This window comes from Crocodylus porosus, unplaced genomic scaffold (assembly GCF_001723895.1).
Source record: "Crocodylus porosus isolate Cpor-Errol unplaced genomic scaffold, CroPor_comp1, whole genome shotgun sequence".
Classification (NCBI taxonomy): domain Eukaryota; kingdom Metazoa; phylum Chordata; order Crocodylia; family Crocodylidae; genus Crocodylus; species Crocodylus porosus.
In genome coordinates, this window is record NW_017728910.1 from 24,676,081 (window position 1) to 24,682,571 (window position 6,491).

The window sequence follows — 6,491 nt, forward strand, 5'->3', positions numbered from 1 at the left end:
CACTCCTCTGTTGCAGGCAGACGCCTCCTCCTGCACCCACCTGGGACCAATATCCTAGCGGCTCTAATGTAAGCGAGCCAATTATTGCCACGGCTAATAAATAGCCCCATTTCCTCCTGCGCTGATCGCTCTGCTCAACTGCATCTGCCTCACAGCCAGCGGCGCAGAGGGCAGCACGGTGCAGGCCTCCGGGTCCCTGTGCAAGGCATGGACACAGAGCGAAGGACCCCCAAGGAGACGTCCCGGGGGAGGGCTACCTCTGAGAGCGACAGGTCTCCACCGGCTAGGGCAAGACCTACCAGGGGAGGGCTTTGGGGCCAGCTTGCCTGCATCCACACACAGCTGACAAGCCTGGCACGGCCTCTCCAGGAGATGGCAACGACCATGGGGCTGCCCCTTGGCTTGGCTATCCCCGCCGGCTTTTCTGGGGAAGTGAGCAGGGGAGAGGTCTCTGGGAGGGGTCCAGGAGTGCAAAGCCCCTCACCCCAGCATCACATGAGGCATGGAGGCACTGGTATGCCCCAGGCACCTCTTGGGCAGGGGAGCCCCAGAGATGCACCAGTAAAAGTGGGATGGGCACACATCCCCATGTATGCACATACCATGGGCACGGGACTGACAGAAACAGCTCTGGGAGGGGATGGGTGGGTGCAAGCAGCAAGCCACCATCACACCCACAGTCCTGAAGGTACTAACCCCCACCCTTCCCCAGCTCTCATGTCCCTAAAATCGACACTGAAGCTGAAAGCAGACAGGCCCACCCATCTCCTTCCCATCCCCACGCACAGCCAGCTCGACAGGGCTCCAGCTGGCTGTGAAGGGTGATGCTGCTGAGTGGCATTTGGGCGCTGCCCCGTCCAGCTGGCTGGGGAAGGGGCTGTGCAGTCTGCTCAGCACCGTGTGCGCACACCAATGCGCACGAATGCACCCCTGCACTCTGGGAGCTCCTGTGCGCCGGCCAGAACCAGAGGGATTAATAAGCAATAAAAGCGTGCTTTTTGGAGGCATTTGGTATTTTGCCTAAACAGGTAATATTAGTTAATATAAAGCTTGTAAGTTTGTAAACTGCACCTGTAACTTGTCTGTCATAAGCTTAACCAAAATGATAAATTAACTGTTCGTGGAATTGACTGGGCCCCACAGGCAAAGCTGTAGCTGCGAAATTAGGAGACCTAACGGTTTTTTGCTCAGGGTTCAGCCTTGATGATAAAACTGGATCCAATTGCCTGGCACACTCAACACATTCCAGGAAGGCACATCCCAAGAAAGCATATTCAAATGAAACCTAAAAGGGGTTGGGGCGTAGGCGGAGCAATGTCAATTTCACACCTAAAGGTACTGCATCCTAATTTGCTTATTGAATAAACCTGAGTCTGGGTAGTAACCTTTTATGATAATTTTAACACCTGTCAATCCCATAGGGTAACATCTATAGGGTAACATTGTGAGTGGCTCTAAAGCCAACATGTTTGCATAAAAGTAGGTATAAAAACCAGGTGCATCAGGCGATCAGCAGGAAGGAACGAACAGAATGGTCATTTCTGTTCCACGCCCAGACCCCGGACCCCTGGTGTGAGTGAGGACCGAATCCTGATCCAGGGACCTTCCCCGGTAATCCCTCTGACAGCATTGATCGGGGATGCCCGACTTCGTTGGAATCACTTGACGCTCACCTGGCATTGAGGGACCATCGGTAAGTTGCCAACCCATGTCCACCTATCTGTTGTTTTGAACAGCCCAGTGGCTAATACCTTCACAGTGCCAGTTGGCCTGCAACAGAATTGCTCTCTCTGTTGTTATTATCTGTCATTTAGTATTAGCTCTTTAATACGGCATTATCTGCTTATCGCATTTATCTTTCTGTTAACTGTTGTGTGTGTGTAAGCTATAATAAATTTGCCTTCACTTCACTCCCAACTTTGCCTCCTCAATCCAAAACTGAATCAAACAGCCCACTTGGCCTGTGATAAAATTAATACGCTCACAGTACCCAGCTGGCCTGTGACACCTGAGTCAGATAGTTTGAGATAATTGGTGCAGGACACTGGCAGGGTTGGTGCATGGGCAAGGACCTCAGAAGGGGAAAGCATGCAGTGCCCGGAGCAGTGCTGCACTGGAGGAATGTGCCAGGAACGCTGCTCTGGGGAAGGGGGCATGTCCCCCAGCCCAGCCCAGGCCCCCCAGCCTGCATCAGCCCCCGCACTGCTGGGGGAGAAAAGCCTCTTTGTCCATGCCACAGAGCTACAAAAGGACCTTTCTGCAGCTGCCAATGGCGTGTGAAGGCAGCGCCCAGAGGCAGGAGGCAATGAGGCAGGCTCACCCACCCAGAGCACCCCAGGGCGGGGGGCACACACACCCCACAGCCAGCCCTGACCTGGGGTGGAGCAGCAACTAGCTGGTCCTGCGCCCTGCCAGCTGGGGTGAGGGATGGAGGAGAGCCCCGCTCCAGCAGCCATCCTGGGGAGGCGAGGGGGGCAGGCATCAGGATTTCCATCCAAGAGCCCCTTGCGACCTGCTATACGACCTCAAGCAGGGCACAGCCTCCGTGTATGCCTCAGTTTCCCCCCTCCTGTGAAACAGCCACCCAAGCACATGGATGCCCCTACACGCCAAAGAAGTGCCAGTTACTACACTGTGAGGAGCTCTGCATCCAGGGGGACCCAAACAGGCAGCTGGCAGGGTGGGGGATGATCACAGGTGACAGAGAGGGGCACAGGACACCTGGCTTCTCTGCCACCAACCTGCTGCCACCCTAGGCCAGTCGCTTCCCAATTCAGGGCTCTGCTCAGCCCATCCTAGGCAGGGCCCTGCACACCAGCCCTAGACCCCCCACCAGGCACTGCTTCTATCCAGGACGGTCTCCTCCAGAAACCTGGGCACCTCCAGGGCAGTGGGACTCGGCGCCGGGAGGAAGCTGCCTGGCTGGCCTTGTCTCGGCTGAGTTGGGCAGCTCTGGAGACCCTTTGCACAGCACGGAGACCTGGGCAAAACTGCAGAGGGGAGAGGAAGAGGGAGATGAGGAAGGGGCGGGGGGCGGTCTCTAGAGACGCCGACGGTACCTGGGGAGTGAGGGATCTGGCTGCGCTCCCCGAACCCTGTAGCGCTGGCTGCTGCAGCAGGAAGGACCATGAGGCCCCAGCGAAGCAGAGCCCAGAAACATCGCGCTGCAGCGGTGAGTCACCAGCTCTCTGCTCTGCAGGGACCTTTTTAATCACCCCGGCCGGCCTCCCACGCGGCAGTGCCCGGCCCCCCCGCAGCCGGCACAGCGCCAGAGAGGCCCTGTGGAAGGGGCGGCAGAGCCTGCTCCGCACACGCTGCCAGCCCCCCCCGGAAAGCCAGGCTCGCTGGGTCCCACCGGTCCATCTATTTCCTTCCTCACACCTGGAGGGCACTGGATGCCCGTGTCCCACCATGCTCCCAGTCAGCCCGATAACAGATATCCCCCAAACCTCAGCTTCCTGGATGCTTCTGGACCATCATGGCTATGACATCCCTCCAGTTGTCTCTGGCCAGTTTTGCTGGAAGGGTCTCAGGCACCCCCTAAAAGCTGGTGCATGCGGGTGCCCAGCTCTTGGAACAGAGCTTCAGGGAAAAGGGAGGGTGTTTGGGGGGGAGGGGAAGTCACTAAAATGATGCGATTTCCCCTCCCATTTGTCCCGACGTTTTCTGGACCAAGGGATGCATAGACAAAGCCTCCGTTTTAACCTGCCCCTTTCCACCTCTCTGCTCTTATCACATGGCAAGCGTCAGCGTAAGCCATGACTGTCTACACCCAAATGCACCAGGGCCCAGTCACCGTGGTATAGCTACGGAGCAGGCAGATGAGCTGCAGTGCGGCCCCAGTCTTCAATATGGGGCAACCATTCACCTGACTGCGCGATGAGCACCTAGGCATTGCCGTGGCAGCTGCCTGCCCATTCGAGATGCCATGGCAGGTTCATTTTGGACTCAGGGGCATGCTCCAGGCAGTGATGGGCAATGCCTGACAGATGTAGAGGGAAAGTGGGGAACCCAGGGAGCCCCTGGCTCTGGCACCCCTGCCACCGTCTGCTATGTCAGCAGAACAATGCCCTGGCACACCTACCTGCTTCTCCTAGCAGTCTGCATATGCCAAGGACAGAGAGATGGAAACAATAATGCCCATGGGGAATGTGGGGGGGCAGAGGCGCAGCGCAAGGGAGAGTGCAGGGGACTGCCTGGCACAGAAGGGAATGGGTGGGTGCAATGGGTCAGGGCACCAACACTGCACTCGCTGCCCTGTTCAAGCCAGAGCTTCTGAGCAAGGCAGCTCAGCTCTGCGCCAGGGACCCAGTCCCCTTTCGCGGTGAGCAGCCGTGTCACAGCGGAGTTGTAGCAGGAAGCAACTCAGGAAGCCAACTTGATGCATGTCGGCAGCACAGGCAGCAGGCCGCCAACTCCTTGCGCCTGCATCTTTGCACACGTGGCCCAGGCCCTTGGTGGAGGGTGCCCATGCCAATCCATGCTGCAGGGCCCTGGGCACCGCATGCCAGGTCAGGCCAGGCCAGGCCAGCAGGCAGCAGCCTCAGCTTGGAGCCCGTGCCTGCAGCCTCCAAGGCCACCTGCCTAGGAGCAGGAGCGTGGCTCTGCTGCAGAGGTGCCCTCCCAGAGCCAGAGCAAAGCCTGCAGCTGGAGGAGCAGACAGTGCAGCAGGGAGAGATCTACAGGATTTACAGCCGGGCTGGGAGAGCTGCACCCCCAGCTCCCAACACAGGCCAGGAACCCCTCCCTTTCCTCCCCGTCTGATGCCTCCCAGACCCATGCCCGGCCATGGCGAGCAGGACCCCGGTGCTGGCATGGGGCCTCAGCTGCCTGCCCCCTCCGGGAGAGCTGTCCGAGTCACTCCACCTGACACCCACGCCCCCTGCCTGGGGCACAGGCGGAGCTGGCAGCCGTTAGGGAGCCAGACCCGGAGCACTGGAGACAGGGGCTGGTCTCCAGTGCCCCTGCAGCACAGGCTCCACCATGCCCCTGGCCCATTAGTTCGGCCCACCCTAGATCTCAGCGACAGCAGCGCCAAGCCCTGGTGACTCATTCGTGGGTCACGGAGCCCAGGGACACTCCGAACAAGCGGCTGAAACCACTGCTCCCAGCAAGGCCGCAGCAGGGGAGAGACGGGTCCACTGAGTCCATGCCAGCTCTGGTCCTGGTGCCTGACAAAAAAACCCAAACCCAACGCTGCTCCTGCTGAGTGCATGACCCGCTCCGGGTGACCGCAAGCTGCCAGGGGTCCACCCCCCCTTCCCAACACACCCTGGTCACTGTGCTACAGCTTCTCAAGGACCCCGGGGCAACTGCAGGACTAGCACTCAGCCCCTGCAGCTCCAGAGGCAGATCTGAAGGAGGATCTCCCTGTATGACCTATGGGCACAGCACACACACGTACAAGCCATTCACCCTGCTGGCATGCCCGACTGCCCCACCAACACCTGCCCTTCCCCGTCCCCTGCCAGCCCGTCCCTGCAGGAGACACAGCGAGAGCCCTGGGGACTTGCCAGCATGCAGGTCCCTGGCATCTGCCTCACCTGTCACGTCCCACTGCCGGTGCCTGTGCTCTGGGCTTGTCATCAGCTCCTGCGGCTGCCGGCTCCCTGGCTGGCCACGCTCGTGCTGCTCTGTTCCCGAGCTGGGGATGGGGGTCTGACGGTCACTGCACAGCAAAGGTTATACTCCAAAAGGGCCAGGCTAGCAGAGATGCTGCTGGGCTCACTGCATGTTGCGGTGGGTTGCTGCACTGGTACACTGCCAGGATCACGGCCATACACAACTCACTGGAAGCTGGGGTGGTTGGTTCACTGGGCCATTGCTGGCACACTGCACGTTGGGACGGTTGGTTAACAGGTACACTGCCAGCACACTGCACGTTGGGATGGTAGGTCAACAGGTATGCTGCCAGCACACTAAGATGGTTGGTTAACTGGTACACTGCTGGCACACTGCATGCTGCTGTGGCTATACGTTGACACTGCCAAGCTCACTGCATGCTAACGTAGTTGCTGGATGGGTACACGGCCAGGCTCACTGCACGCTGGGATGGTTGCTGAAGAGCGACACTGCCAAGCTCACTGCATGCTCCTACGGTTGCTACATCATTTCACTGCATGCTGCAGCAGCTGTCCAGCAGCTGTGCCAAGCTCCTGGGCATGCTGCAGTGCTTCCACTGCATCAGTGCAGTGCCAGGCTCGCCATGGGCTGACGAAGCTGTTCCAGGAGGACCAGGCTGGAAGAGACACCGCTGCTCCCAGACTCACTGCACGCTGCTGGGGGCGTCACTGGCGGGCTCCCAGGCACCCGCTGGGAGCAGCTCCACGCCAAGCGGCAGCACAGGCGGGCTCGCCCTCCTCCTGCCGACAGCGCCAGGAGCCGAGGGCCGCCGGACGACGAAGCGGCGCTGCGATGCCACGCTCCTGGGCGGGGACAGAGACGACGCTGCACTGGCGGGGCCGCGGGCGCCCTAGACCCGCGCCGCTCTG

At 59.7% G+C, this 6,491-nt stretch overlaps 1 protein-coding gene across 2 annotated transcripts in view; it reads right to left on the reverse strand.

Annotated features, from left to right (window-relative positions):
• TNK2 (tyrosine kinase non receptor 2) overlaps window positions 1–5,929 on the reverse strand; it is a 44,870-nt gene extending 38,941 nt beyond the window's left edge. Inside the window, exon 1 of one of the 2 annotated variants that reach the window (XM_019532886.1) lies at window positions 5,544–5,929. The gene's annotated coding sequence lies outside the window, so the exon portion shown is untranslated. Of the gene's footprint in view, window positions 1–3,059; window positions 3,112–5,543 lie in introns of those variants that run through there. The other variant, XM_019532887.1, reaches the window with a different exon arrangement.
• Window positions 5,930–6,491: the final 562 nt, after the last annotated feature.